The sequence below is a fragment of the Aethalodelphis obliquidens genome, unplaced genomic scaffold (genome assembly GCF_003676395.1).
Source record: "Aethalodelphis obliquidens isolate GAN/ISIS:26980383/991018 unplaced genomic scaffold, ASM367639v1 scaffold81, whole genome shotgun sequence".
In the NCBI taxonomy this organism is placed as follows: Eukaryota; Metazoa; Chordata; class Mammalia; order Artiodactyla; family Delphinidae; genus Aethalodelphis; species Aethalodelphis obliquidens.
The window spans coordinates 2,658,008-2,673,110 of NW_020838025.1; the positions used below are offsets into that span (position 1 = coordinate 2,658,008).

At 40.2% G+C, this 15,103-nt stretch overlaps 1 protein-coding gene across 21 annotated transcripts in view; it reads right to left on the reverse strand.

Annotated features, from left to right (window-relative positions):
- Positions 1 to 15,103, reverse strand: part of MBNL1 (muscleblind like splicing regulator 1) — a 201,911-nt gene that overhangs the window by 46,953 nt on the left and 139,855 nt on the right. The window contains exons 1-2 of one of the 21 annotated variants that reach the window (XM_027092778.1): positions 7,038 to 7,042; positions 5,774 to 5,783 (exon numbers count right to left, since the gene is read on the reverse strand). The exons of the other annotated variants lie outside the window; for them this stretch is intronic. The gene's annotated coding sequence lies outside the window, so the exon portion shown is untranslated. Of the gene's footprint in view, positions 1 to 5,773; positions 5,784 to 7,037; positions 7,043 to 15,103 lie in introns of those variants that run through there. 21 annotated transcript variants of the gene reach the window in all.

A 15,103-nucleotide genomic window follows, 5' to 3' on the forward strand; every position in this document is an offset into this window, starting at 1 on the left:
AATTATTTCTTGATATTGCCAAAACATCCCTGGGGGTCAGGGGCAGGCAAAACCATCTCCAGCTGAGAGTTATCCACTGCTTTATACCTAATGGACTTTAATGAAGGCCGTATTAGTCTGCTCAGGCTGCCATAACAAAATACCATAGACTGGGTGGTTTCAACAACATAAACGTATTTTCTCACGGTTCTGGAAGTTAGAAGTCCAAGAATAAGGTTCTGGACAATTTGGTTTCCAGTAAGAGCTCTCTTCTTGGCTTGCAGACAATCCCCTTATTATTTCCTCACATAGCCTTTCCTTGGTGCAGGCACGCAGAGAGCTCGCTCGCTTGCTGGTGCCTCTTATAAAGACACCAATTCTGTCAGATCAGGACCCCACATCCAGGACCCTAACCTTAACTACTTTAACGTTCATTATTTCCTTAGAGGCCCCATCTCCAAATATAGCCACACTGAAGACAGGATTTCAACATACACATTTTATGGGGACACAAACAGTCAGTAAAAGGGGCACACATAATTTAAAACCTGCTAACCTGAAGTTTTTTGTAAGTAGCTTTAAATATTTTCATTCTTACATTTAAATGGTAGGATCCTTTATTCTGGGAATTTCCTCAAACATAAGATAATGGATTTGTACTATAAAACCTGGCTCTAAAGGAGTGGGTGGTTGACCAGTTATTCCTTCCAATTTTGCAAAATTCTAATAGCTGCAGCTTCCAAAAACTTTCAAAGTAGGAATATGTGAAGTTCAGTAGTTGTTTGTTTTGGTTTTAAATAAAATTATTTTATTTAAAATAAAAACAAAGACTGTGGTATATCAAAGACTAAATAATTAAATTCCAAAATCATATCAATAGCTCCATTCACTTGTTAACTAGAATACTGAAGAAACTGACTTTTTTAAGGGCAAGCAACATTTTCTTGATTTCCCAGAAAGTCTTTTCAGGAAAACTAAAAGTTAGACATGTACCCTCTCCTTTGAAAAAAAGCTATTGAGAAAGATAAATTAAGTAGCCAGAGAACCAGAAAAATAAAGATTTCTGACTGCCAAAATAAAGATTTCTGACTGCCAACTGCCAACTGGAATTCTGGTGGACCCATTGCATAGTGTAGTTTTTAATCATATGTAAATGGATACGTGTGTACGTATGTAATTATGCATATACACACCATATATGTTCACCCCAACTGTATACCTATTTCTAAGATCAGTGTATGCACTACAAACTCAGACTTTGCTTTTGTTGCAAATTTAAGAAACTTAAGATATATGACTAAAATTTTTATTTCATCCTTTGAGAAAACACATGAGAACTTTCAGGAACCTATAGAATAAAACCTAAAAAGAGGGCTTCCCTGGTGGCGCAGTGGTTGAGAGTCCGCCTGCCGATGCAGGGGACATGGGTTTGTGCCCCGGTCCAGGAAGATCCCACACGCTGCGGAGCGGCTGGGCCCCTGAGCCATGGCCGCTGAGCCTGCGCGTCCGGAGCCTGTGCTCCGCAACGGGAGAGGCCACAACAGTGAGAGGCCCGCGCACCGAAAAAAAAAAAAAAAAAAAAAAAAACCTAAAGGAACGCTGTACTATCATTTAGTCGAAATTCTTAAAGTAGTGAAAACAGATATCTTCATTTTTTTCTTAGAAAGTCTCCAGGGGGATTTCACTGGTTTGATGTTATTGTTTGTTTGTTTTGTTTTGTCTTACAAATAGTATTCTATAGTATATCACAAATGAGATGACGCTTGAACAATGCAGTGGGCCGGGATGGGGGGTTGGTTGTTAGGGACACCAATCCTCACGCAGTTGAAAATCCAAATATAATCATATGGTTGGCCCTTGTTATGGGAGGTTCAACATCTGTAGTTCAAGCAACCTCAGAGAGTGTGGCATTGTTGCAGTATTTATTGAAAAAAAATCTGCATATAAGTGGGCCCGCACAGTTCAAACCCATGTTGTTCAAGGGTCAACTGCAGTATACACATTGTTAATATGTCAAAACTATCTATTTACTATTTTTAAATAGTATGGTATACTACATAGTAAATAGATAGTATTGACATATTAACAGGAATTTTTTTTTTTAATTTGAGCTACATTTTTTGTTTGTTTGTTTTAATTTGGCTACATTGGGTCTTTGTTGTGGCAGGCGGGCTCTCTAGCTGCAGCATGTGGGCTTAGTTGCCCTGTGGCATGTGGGATCTTAGTTCCCCAACCTGAGGTTGAACCCACGTTCCCTGCATTGGAAGGTGGGTTCTTGACAACCGGACCACCAGGGAAGTCCCTATTCATTTTTTATTCTCAAATATTATGCCTCTTTAAGCCAGATTATAAGTGCACCCTTGTACTTATTTCAGAGTTTTACCATCTAAAAATGCTACAAAATACTCTTTAAAACAAACACAATTTCTGTTTTAATTTCCTCATTGGACTTTCAGGTAACACCAGGAACAAATGCTTAGCATCCCCATAGAACAACGGAGAAAGGAGTCATTTCTCCTCTTATTTTGCTGGGCAGTTAATCTCTAGTCTCCTAAACTTAACATAAAGTAAATATAGCAACATTAATCAATATTTAAAGCTTAACTTTCTAGGTGTAAATTGCTATTTCTTCATCCAATCAACATAAGGACAAATGCTTGGAACTCAGGTCAACATAAGACCTGAGAGAATTTTCTCCTATCAGTAAGAGAAAAAAGAAGCAGAAATTTATAAATGTATTTTCACTGAAATATTCCCTATTTCTTTATTTTATTTTACTACCGATCTGAAGTGCTTTCAAATGAAATGCAATATAATGCAAATTTTGATTTTTTTCCTTTTCCTGACCCCATAAAAAGTTCATCTTTACATATAAACTGTGGCTTAACAACTATTGAGACTGCCAGGAAAAGAAAGAAAAGTACTAACACACATACACATCCATACACACAATCTATTGAGTTTAAATTTGTAATTTTACCATGGCCTGAAAGGATATAAAAGAATGTAACAGACACTGTTTCCTGGGCATTAAACTTTTTCACATCCAAGTCTAATCTGATTTTAGGGAAGTGATTCTTGGTTAGACTTTTCTAGCTATTTAAAGAGGCCTCTCCAGTATTCAAATGTTCTAGGCACTATTTTATAGAACATTCCTAAGTTTGATGACGACGATTCTTGGACACGAAAACCAACAGTGACATTTACAAGACTCCAAAATATCCTCAATGCTGACGCAATATCAACGCACTCTAACTCAAACATCGGGATACTATGACTTTTTTCCCAGAGAACTTAGGAGCTTTAATTGCACAACTCCCATTAATCATCTTGAAAATGGCATAACTGAAACTCTACACGTCTAGATAAGTATTACGTAATGCAAGAGAGTCGGGTTAGCTGCTGCCGAGGAGGTGGAGAAAGGGAAAAAGGCAACAAATCACACACACATTCTTGTTACAAAAATACCACTCCTTTCTCCAGCAGCTTTTGTCTGTGAGAGATCAGATATACATACAACTGTGACAGCAACAGTTATATCAGCACACAATTTTAGCTGATACTCATCTGAAGAAATCTTAGCCTCCTCAGAGAGGGCCCACAGGGATCTTATATTTAGAGTTGCTTTTGATGGGATGCTGTAAGAAGAAACGGTCTCACTTTTTCCTTCTACTCCTGGCCTCCTCTATGCCACAGAATCCCACAAAAGTGTGTAGCCATCTATGAAGTGCTATAAAGGGTTTAGCTGGCACCTATGGTCTGCCACTCTTCCAGTCTTCCTGGGCTCCAAAGATGGGTCTGGCCAGCATCCCTAAGCCAAACCAGAGTCTCCCATGACCTTGTGAAAGCCCAGTGACATTTGGTAGGTGCCAGTATCATTAAACAGTCCAACATTTGTTGGCTGCTTTTTTATAGCATCATAAAATTGGAAATGCCAGATCACTATGTTTCTATTATTTTTTTAAATTGCTTCATTATTTTTTTCGGTACAGCAACTGTCAGACTTCTAAACTGTTTGGAGCAGAAAGACTTCTGAAGTTTTATGGTATCCAAATCAGACAGTCTTCAATCTTGGCTAATAATTAAAAGCCTTAACATTTACATAATAAAATTTAGAGCTCTGTTTGTAGCGCATGCCTTTCAATTGAGAAATACAAAATGTTTTACAGATAGTACCCCATTCATCATCATACCATTATTAGGTGGATTACAGCATGACTGTCTATATTATATTTCTAGGGCTTTCCTGAAGGTAAAAAGGAGGTAAACTTCTTAAGTCAAAAGTACATAATTTTTTCCTCAACAATCTCTTGGAAGACTTGTTTAAGCAGTTCTTTATAGAACTATTCTAGCTCTTAGTGCATTGATAAAGCAAAAGCTCTCCATCTTTAAATACCTCTCCAAAGGAGAAGGAAAGGGGTCCTCACCCAAGTACACATAACTGAACCAGACAGCCCAACTACGAAGCTGGAACTCTTCGCCATTACACTAGAGGTAATGGTAACCATTACACCATCACCTGATCATCGTTACATGTGCGTGCTTTTCTAATCACTGCTCACACCAAACACAGAAGACTTTATCCACAATAGGTCAGAACCAAACGGATGCTTCAACCCCCTTGAGTTCTGCAAAGCAAAAGATGTTTCACAATATAAGCAACTAATCTTGGAGAAGATTAATCCACATAGTATTTCCGAAGTGTAATGAAAAAACTTAGAATAACTTCCAGTTTCTCTGTCATTCTTTTTTTTTCCCCCTCAGCAGAACCTGTACTATAGGATCAACAGCAGAAAAGAAAATAATTGAACACCATAAAGTTAAATTTCTGCTTCACATTATCCATTTCAACAAGAGCCCTAGTGAGTCAAGAGGTTCTTGGACTATCTATGGATTCCACTGACCTGGCCTCTGTGATTTAGACAGATCACAAGTAAAGAAAAGGTGATTTTATACAGAAAAAGAGAATACATTATATATATTAAAAATAGGGCTTCCTGGTGGCACAGTGGTTGAGAGTCTTCCTGCCGATGCAGGGGACACGGGTTCATGCCCCGGTCCGGGAAGATCCCACATGCCGCGGAGCGGCTGGGCCCGTGAGCCATGGCTGCTGAGCCTGCGCGTCCGGAGCCTGTGCTCCGCAACGGGAGAGGCCACAACAGTGAGAGGCCCGTGTACCGCAAAAAAAATAATAATAATTAAAAATAAAAAACAAAATTAGACAATACAGAGAGGCTTTAAGGGGCAAGTCTTTCATTCAGCAACAGAAAAGAAAGTAATGGAAATCAAAGAGGTAAAACATTTTGATGACGTCAGCTCAAGAATAATAACACCATTGCTTTTTATTTACATGAAGCATTTGCTATATTTATACCTTCTAGATCCTACACATGCCTACAAATATAGGAAAGTAAACCCTATTTTTACATCTCTAAAGTAACATTTATTATTGGTTATGATAAACCTTTAAGTATAATATCATGCAATGTTTTCAAGGTCCCATTTCAATATTTCCCTTGTAAATCTCCCATCAAAACCCACTAGATTGGATAGTGTATATTATGCATATGACTGGTGCTTAAATAGTTTTCTAAACTATAACAGATGTCCAAAATTTTGGCTATCAGTTTTATATAGAAATTATTAAATTACACTGCTCTCCAATCTTTTAGCGACATCACTGACTTTGCCAAATAAGAAAGACCCTTCCTTTTCCCCAATTTTTCATTCCAAGTCCTCTGTAAACCTCTGAGATTCCCTAACTGAAGACACACACTGTCACTAGCTTCCTGACCTCACAGATTCTGCCTCAAGTCCAGCCATTAAACACTACTGCTTCACGTAAACAATGACAGAGCACAAGGCAAAAGTGAGGTGACAGAGGTCCGCACTACTGCTGACCACTGTCTCCTTCAGGCAGATCAACTTCGTACTTGAACAAAATGTGCTCAATGCCACTGGCACTGCCCCCGTAGGGAAAGCACTCCCCTCCCCCCATCCCCATGACAATTTGCTAAAATTGTGCACAGTCATCAGCTCGCTCTCTCTCTCAGACTTCAGGCTGCAGCGAGGAGAAAGACAATTGGCTCCCGGGCCCAGAACACGTCTCTATTGGATGCTGACTGCAGCAGCATAGGCGGTAGGGTGAAAAACAATCTCTTGAAGTAAAAAAAAAAAAAGCATCACAACACAGGTTATCTGAGCCTGTCTCCTCCTCTGCCCCCACCCCCATCCCCAGAGACTTCCACTGGCTTTCTCAGGCAGGTTCCCAAACATCTAAAGGAGTGACCGTGAACAGAAGTTACTTGAAAATTATCTCTGGGAATAAAACAGGAAAGTCTCCAAATTTTGAGAAAGAGTTCATATATTTCTGCTATCCTGGAATAGCTTTCTGGAAAATGATCCACTTTAACAATAAACAAATAAAAAGAGATGCCTGTGAGCTATGGAACTCTTACAAAACATCTATATGATGAGTCTCTTAAGGCAGAAGGGTACTGAAGTGACTTAAACAGAGGCATTTGAAAAGCTTAATCATTACAAGGTGTTCTGTTCTAAACAGCAATCAGAAGCTGCGGAGATATTCTTAAGTGCTTATTTAAGATGAAAAGTATGGAGATGTTGGGCCTCACGGGAACCTCAGCCATGGCAACACTTTTATAATAAGTCAGAATGCGAACGTAAGAGGGAAAAGCACAGGCGGCTGTCACATGGTGTTTTTCTCCTGCTATCACATCAAAAACATTTAGGCTGAAAGCCCGGATCTGCTCAGCACCGGGCTTGGGTGTATTAAGTGAGTAAAGCGACGTATCTGTGAATTTTACACTCTCTACCTCTGGCTAAAGCAGGTGGCTGTTAGTAGACATAGTTGTTTCATGTTCCTTGGCACTGCACATGCCTTCCTCCCAGCAGGGCCACAGGGCTTCTCTGCGCACTAATGTCTTGTCTTCCTCCCATGCTGATGGCCTCCAGAAGGAGGCTGTGCCTCAACCTTGTGCCCACAGCGCAGCCCAGGCCAATAAGCCTAATAAACATTTGCCAAGTGAGTGAGTCCTGACTTTATTTCAGAATACAAAATATTCCATCCAGAGAAAGAGAAATATAGTATGACATCACTTACATGTGGAGGCTAAAAAAAAAAAAACAAAAAACGATACAAATGAACTTATTTACAAAACAGAAACAGACTCACAGACTTAGAGAACAAACTTATGGTTACCGGGGGAAGGGTGGGGGGGAGGGATAGATTGGGAGTTTGGGATTGACATGTACACACTGCTATATTTAAAATAGACTGGGCTCCCCTGGTGGCGCAGTGGTTAAGAATCCGCCTGCCAATACAGGGGACACGGGTTCGAGCCCTGGTCCGGGAAGATCCCACATGCCATGGAGCAACTAAGCCCGTGCGCTACAACTACTGAGCCTGTGAGCCACAACTACTGAAGCCCGTGCGCCTAGAGCCCGTGCTCCTCGACAAGAGAAGCCACCGCAATGAGAAGCCCGCATACCACAATGAAGAGTAGCCCCCGCTCGCCGCAACTAGAGAAAGCCCGCGTGCAGCAACGAAGACCCAACGCAGCCAAATAAATAAATTTATTTTTAAACTTTTAAATAAATAAAATAGATAACCAACGAGGACCTACTATATAGCACAGGGAACTCTGTTCACTATTATGTAACAACCTAAATGGGAAAAGAATTTGAAAAAGAATAGATACATGTATATGTATAATTGAATCACTGCTGTACACCTGAAACTAACACATTGTTAATCAACTATACTCCAATATAAGAAGTTAAAAAATAAATAAACTTACAATAAAAAAACCTTCAGACACAAAAAAGAAGAAATTAACACAATAAATAAACTTACAATAAAAAAACCTTCAGACACAAAAAAGAAGAAATTAACACATTATAAATCAACTATACTTCCATTAAAAAATAAATATTAAAAAAAATTCTGTCCGATAAAGTAGTTCTCAAAAACATTCCTTGTGCATCTTCACCCAGACCTCTGTCAACTCACACACTGTGGCCTCATCTTCTCTCAATTCAATTGTATTTTCCTTCTCCCCTAGTCTCCTCCCATTTGCTCCATTTCCTGGTAACTTCTTACTACCATCATCCAGCCACAACTTTGTACTCCGACCCAAATAAGCAATATGGCCACTTGCTGGATTTCTCTGTGCCTTAAGCGTGTAACAACCTTCTCCTCTAGAGGTCTTGGTGATTTTCACACAGGAACTGTCCCAGGACTTGACATAAAAAAAGCAATAGAGCCCCAGGTCAATGGTGACGACCACATGAACTGGAATCACAGAGTTGTTTGTTCCAATGCTAACTTTGATATTTATTAGCAGCGAGACTGGGTTAATTACTCAGGCTCGCTCAACTTCAACTTCCTCTTCTATAAAACTGGAAGTAAGAATACCATCCTAGGGGGCTTCCCTGGTGGCGCAGTGGTTGAGAGTCCGCCTGCCGATGCAGGGGACGCGGGTTCGTGCCCCGGTCCGGGAAGATCCCACATGCCGCGGAGCGACTGGGCCCGTGAGCCATGGCCGCTGAGCCTTCGCGTCCAGAGCCTGTGCTCCGCAACGGGAGAGGCCACAGCAGTGAGAGGCCCGCGTACCGCATAAAAAAAAAAAAAAAAAGAATACCATCCTAGGGATGGAGTGACTGTTAGGTGAAGGCATGAATAATGGCCCTTGATTATGCTCTGGTACTCAGGGGACGGACAGCCCTGGGTCCCTCTCACTCTCCTAGCACATTCTTCACATCTCTGGAACCTTGCAACCCCTGCTTCCTGTCACACATTCCCACATCTCTGGTCACGCTTGAAAGCGTTCCTTCTCCTTTTCCTTCAGCCCCTGTTTTGACAGTCCTTCAGTTCACGGTCAAGTTAGAATCTCTTTTAATGAACTACTAACTCCCACTAAGCCTCTAGTGGCCAAGGATGGCAAATTTCCAGTCCAGGGGAAAAAACACTTCTCCAGGAGCCAGGGAGCCCTGGCTTCACTACAGCTCTTTCAGCCACTAGCTTTGTGGCATCATACAGGTGCTCACCTCCTAGCCCAAACAGTGCCTTCCTTTGTGAAACTGTAGCCAAGTAACGCAACTCCTGAGTGGCTGTGAGAAAGCTTTCCCAGTGCCCAAAGGCTGAATCAACGAATGCTCATTTCTCTGACCATAAGGAAACTGGGCATCTGTATTTTAAAAGGGGTAGATAATAAAGAGGAATCCTTTTCCTAGGTTAAATCTGATGAGAGGTGACCCTTTTCAAGTGTCACTTTCCCTGGATATTTCCTCTTTCCCTTTCCCCCCTTCCTTCTCTTTCTTGTCAGGTAGGATAAACTCACAGTGGTGAACTCAGCACCAAACTGTATTACAGGTAATTTTTACAAGTCTGTCTATCCCTCGAGATTAAGAACTTGTTAAAAACAGGACAAACTCTTAACTTAGCAACCTAAGTACTTTTAGTTAATGTTTGTAGAATGAATAAGCAATTTAGGAGACAGGAGGGCATTTCTGGGGTCCCAGCTATCACACCACTGAGACACCCCTGTAAGGTTTAAGCCAATGGTCCTTAATCATGGCTGTACATTATAAATTTAAAATTCCTATACCCAGCCTCCATTCCCAGAAATTCTGCTTTAATTGATTTTGGCTGGGTCCCAGGAAAGCTCTCAGACAATTCTAATGACTGCTACTCTGAGGACCATTGGTTAGTCTCTATATACTAATGCACATTCTCATTTACACGTCAATCACAGCCCTTTCCATAGTTCTTTTAAACCCAGTGTTTGCCAGTGACTTCAAGATAACCACTAATGTTATCTGTCAGTTAACTGATACTTGTGTTTCTGAACGGTCTCCTCACAGCTCCTTTCCTGGACAGTGGGAGAAAGGGCACTCAGGGCAAGGGCGGGCACAAAAAGAGCCACTGCCTTTTGTTCCCTTGGGCATGTCATCTTGGGCACACACGCAGGCAAAAGAGAAAGCAGAATGGAACAACGATTCATTGTCTCCTCATCTAACCCAAAAAACAAGCTAGAAGATAGGAAATGAATGGATGAGGCCAACAAGTAAAATAAAATAGGCGGTTTTGCTTTAAATATGCTTTATGCCCAGTCTTAATATCTTCTAGAATAACTTATTTATACATTTATCTACTTGGTGAGACTACTCATGTGCTGAGTGCTGCAGGGCCGCGGAGACACAACACGAACCGGACACGTAGTTTGCAAAGGGGAATAAGGCATGCACATAAACGGCTAGAATACGTGGACAGAAGACAAAAAGGGTCATAAGGTCAAAAAGACATTCCGCTTAGAAAAATCAGATAATAGCTTTGAAGAAGAGGTAGAATTTATACATGAGCGGTTACAAAAGATATCCAGGTAGAGGAAATAATCTAATTTGAAGCATCAGTGACAAGTAATAAGTCTGTAACAAGAGGAGTGGGAAATAAAGTTTGCAAAGTATGCTGAGTCTCGCTTGGGGACAGTTTTAAAAACTGAGTTAAAGACTGTCTACTTTTCTGTAGGCCAGGGAGAGCCACTGAAGGGAACCAGGGATGACAACAGCAAAGCCGCTGTTTCATGATTTCATCAGACAGGAGCACAAGGGGGCCTGACACGGCTGACAGCCTGGGGAGGAGAGACCAATTAAGTAATTATTTTAATAGTCCCGGCAAGGGCTAACACAGACCTGATCATTCTCCACATCATTATCCCATCTTTGTCACAATCTCCCACTCCACCACTATTCTAATGCACACTCACATACTCATTCTCTCTCCCTTTTCCTTTCTCTCTCTCTCCCCAGCCATACTAAACTAAACTACATTCAATCCCGTGTACAAGACATTACTTTGTCCGTGTAGATCCAGTTCTTCAAAGAGTTCGCCTTCCCCCCATCTTTTTTGTTTGGCCTGACTAATTTCCAGTCAGTCTCCAGTTAAATGTTGCCACCTCCAGGAAGTTTGCTTTAAACTTCAAGCCTTTGTTTAATGCTCTGTTAGTTGGTTCCAGAGCATGCATTACACTTCATCATAATTGCTTGGCAGGTGCCAATTTCTTTCACTAGACCAGGAATGAGCCTTGAAAACCACGCCTGTTTATTTTCCAGTTGTATTCCCCAAACAAGACCATCTAGAAAATGTCAGGATCATAATAGGTATTAACTCATTGAAGGAGCAAATAAGTCGTCTTTTAAAGCAGAATGTATACTGAATAATATACATATATACTAGACATGTAATACACACTCATATATTAACTGTAGATCTAACTTCTAAAACACAACTAGAACAGGGCTTTTTCAAAACCTACTAACGGGGATTCCCTGGTGGCGCAGCGGTTGAGAGTCCGCCTGCCGATGCAGGGGACGCGGGTTCATGCCCCGGTCTGGGAAGATCCCACATGCCGCGGAGCGGCTAGGCCTGTGAGCCATGGCCGCTGGGCCTGCGCATCCGGAGCCTGTGCTCCGCAACGGGAGAGGCCACAACAGTGAGACGCCCGCGTACCACAAAAAAAAACAAAACAAAAAACAAAAAAAACCTATTAATGTTTTGAGAATGTACTTAATTGATTATCTGCCACATTAAGCTTGATCATTTTCCAATTTCTTGCTACTTAATAACAAATTTCTGGTTCAATCATTAGTCTGTTATTCTATGTTCCACTGTTTCCTTAATACCAAGATAAAAACTGGCCTCCACACTACAGTCCAATCAGAAAACAGTAAATAGTAACTGTAATCTGGATTACTCAGATTAGAAAATGTTACTTAGAAGTGTCAATATGGTAGGTAGCTTGGCCAAAATTCTGAGGCATTGCTCAAGGGATATACCAATAAAATGAAACTAAAAATGTTTTGGTTTTTTTCCTGTTGTCATAGTTCTTGTTAGAATAGCAAGAAAAGTGGTTGATAATCAAATGGACTGATTATGCAAACAAAAAGTAACTCCTCCTAGAACCAGTATTCCATGTTATAAACTGGCAGGGTTTTGCTAAAGCATACCGGCTTCCGTGGGGCGGGGGGCAGATGCCCCAGGCTCCACAGGAGTGCATCCGTGAGATTACCAGAGCACACCTAACACACAGCAAGAAAAGATTTACAATGTATTAGTCAAGGAGTTTATTTTAGGGAGAGATTAAACGGAGAAGCACGTAAGGACCAAGAAATACTTTAAATAGATTCAAGTAAAAGTTTACAAATTATCCATCGCCTTATTATTTACACTTAAAACATGTTATCAGTCATTTGAGTCTGCGCGGTCCTCAGAATACCAATGTTCTTATCTCCCGGATTTTCTGAAGTGGAGGAACTTTCAGACGACACCCTCCGTTTTTAACACATACAGTCCTGCCAGCTCACTTGCTGTGGATTTGCTTTCTGTCATCTCTCCTTTTGTTTTTTCCAGTAATATACTCAAAAATAAGCTATACCCCCTGTGTTTTTCTTTAATATATGTCTATGGGTCCACTATGTAAAAACATCTGTTAATTCACCACAGGCCATTTCTTATACCTCACTTTTCATAAATAAAACACTTTGCTCACACAAATGAACAGACAGTTCATTAAAATAAACGGGTAATCCCCAAACTTTCTTTGGAGAATTTTAACCTACATCTTTCTCTTATCGGATTACCTAACGAAAAAGAAAAGAAAAAACAGAGTGAGGCAGACCATAAATCATAACATAGGGTAAATTTTAGAAAACAGATAATCAATACTATGGAGTGTCCTGTGACACCAAGGGGGAGCAAGTGCACAGGAAAAAAAGACCATTTTCAATCAACCTCACAATGACCATATGAGCAACTGGCATTAACTCCATTAGGCTGACGGGGAAATTAAGGCCCCCAGAGGTTTAATGACTTGCCCAAGATCACAGAAGTAGCAAATAAAGTTTAAATCTAAAATCGAGGTCTGATACTAAGTCTCAGGATTATGTCCTCTAGAGCGCAGCTGGCTTCTCAGGAATCCAAAAAGCCAGGAGGTTCTACTAGGTAAAACGGTAGCAAGTAACGCCACACAGGTGGGAACTTCAGGCTGTCCAAAAGACAAGAGATAAACCAACGAGGGCTTCGTTCAGGAGAGGTAAATTCAGAGAGTTAGGGCGAAGTAAGTGGAAGTAACTAAATACCTGGTTAAGAAATCTAAATATAAGCAAAGAAAACCCATCCATTGAGTGCCTTTGCGGAGACCAACCTGAATTTCAGGAAGATACTGCATAGTGAAAATAGCCCAAGTCATAAGGATGTAGAAAGACTGCACTCATTAAGTTCAAGTGGAATGACTGTCTGGTTATATTGTTCCTAACAACGTAAGACAAAACAGTTGCACTAAAATGTTTAAGTGGGTTAGCATGTCAAGCTAGCACACACATGTCCTCTGTGAAATGTGTTACATACCAAAATGGCAGAGAAGAGAAACTAGACTTAAATGATGATCAGGACTATTATTTGATATTTGAGTTTAAAATAATTTACATGACCCTATGAAGAAATGAAAAGGTACCTAGTCACTCTATTAACCCTGAAGAAATAAGATGCTTTCTTCGCAATCTTAGATTTAAAAAAAAAAAACATTTCTCACAAAATAAAAACTACTTATCTATATCTTTTTTAAAAAATTATGAACAGTTTAATACAAGGTAAGGAAATTAACCATGGATGATGAGGGGAAAAAACTTTACCATGTATTTATTGTTCATGCTCTTCCAGATAGAGCAGTGGACATAATCAACTCAACTAAAATCCTCCTAGAGCCAGGCTCCACCTGACACCGCTTCTGTTTATTCTCTTCACAGCACTGGTCATACCTGCAACTACGTTGCTTATTTATGTGTTTCCTTACCGACTGACAGGCTACACTAGGGACCTAAGATCCATGAAGGCAGGGCTTGTTTCCCAGAGCTTGGAGTGAGTCACAGTGTGGAATAAAGGAAAGAATAGATCTCACGTAATCCTCCCCACAATTCTATGATGGGAGTACTGCAATCTCCACCCCCATGACCCGGTGAGGATCAGGGATCCTGTGAAATTAAATAATTTGCACAAAGTCACAGAACAATTAAAGCCACAGAGACCCATCTGCCTGATTCATATGTACTACCGTACAAGCAAGTTTGGCAGACTATGTTTAGAACTAAGACAATATCAAGTTGAAATTCAAATAGTCAGTGTTTAAAATGTAGCAATGAAAAAAGAACGATCTCCAGAGGACTCTTTTCATGGTATATAAGCGCAGTCAGACATACTTCTCATAGCTGTCACCACAGTACACATTTAGTTATACTATGGATTTCACACAAATTGATATGACATTTTGCAAATCATAAACAAAGTTGTTGATGTCACCCTTTGGGAAAAAACTCAATTTTGCTCCAAAGTATTTGTGTTGCCACTACAAAGGTCTCAGTGGTTCTCACTTGGGAGAAAATTGTGAAGAAAATCTAGCTGATAATCTTATTTTTAAAAGCTGTAGGTTCATCCTGGAAAACCATGTAGGATGAACTGAATGTCAGTGATAAAAATAGATTCATACTAAATTGGTTACTCTCAATAACTGTTAAAAAAGCTCTATAAATTAGACACCATTTTTCAGTGAAATTCTTAGAAAAAAATTATTTAAAATACTTTCATACCTCCTACTAAAAGTGATAATATCCATAAGGACTGAGAAATGACTCTTTTGAGAAAACAATTTCTACAAACAACTGGTGAACTATATATAATATTCAAATTCACTTAGCCAACTACTGCACATACACAGGAAAGAGGAAACTGTACCCACAATTTTGCTAATAACCTATTTTTTACATCTATCTATTAATAAATATATATTGGGTGTCTATTAGCTTATCCTTATGCTGGATGACACAGGATAGAAAAAGAAAGATAAAATGTATCTCTAATTAGTAAAGAGAGTCAGATGTAGGAGACATGAGTGGAAGCTGTCTTCATGGGAAACATCCTCAAGATGAGGTATGAATAAAGTTGGACTAAAATGGTCGAAGGACATTGTCTCAGCCCTGACAGGCTTCATGCTCCACCCTCCCATTCATTCTCTAGATAAGGTGCTTTCTTACCTACTAGTTCACTAGGGTTCCA